The sequence below is a fragment of the Cystoisospora suis genome (assembly GCF_002600585.1).
Source record: "Cystoisospora suis strain Wien I chromosome Unknown contig_4276, whole genome shotgun sequence".
Lineage (NCBI taxonomy): Eukaryota > Apicomplexa > Conoidasida > Eucoccidiorida > Sarcocystidae > Cystoisospora > Cystoisospora suis.
The window spans coordinates 7265-7553 of NW_027157068.1; the positions used below are offsets into that span (position 1 = coordinate 7265).

The window sequence follows — 289 nt, forward strand, 5'->3', positions numbered from 1 at the left end:
ATAGATTAAAGATCGATAGAGATCTCAAGAAGAATCAACAGAGAGAATTCTCACGAAGAAAAATTGGAACATAAGCATTCAATATACGAAAAGTATAGACAGACAGATATTGCCGAATGCTTTTATGAGGTGTACATACACTTGAGTAGGGATCATCCTTCGCTCCCTCTGCCTTGCTCTTTGACCCGCGCAAAATGTCGATCCTCTTTTTAACCGAGACAACTGCCCCATAGGTCTCATCTTTACGAACACACACCAAGATACACAGACAGATCAGAATACATACATC

At 40.1% G+C, this 289-nt stretch overlaps 1 protein-coding gene across 1 annotated transcript in view; it reads right to left on the reverse strand.

The window, feature by feature from the left end:
- Positions 1-289, reverse strand: part of CSUI_007897 (protein emb- isoform related) — a gene marked incomplete at its 3' end in the record, with an annotated part of 7445 nt that overhangs the window by 6757 nt on the left and 399 nt on the right. The gene's annotated exons all lie outside the window — the stretch shown is intronic.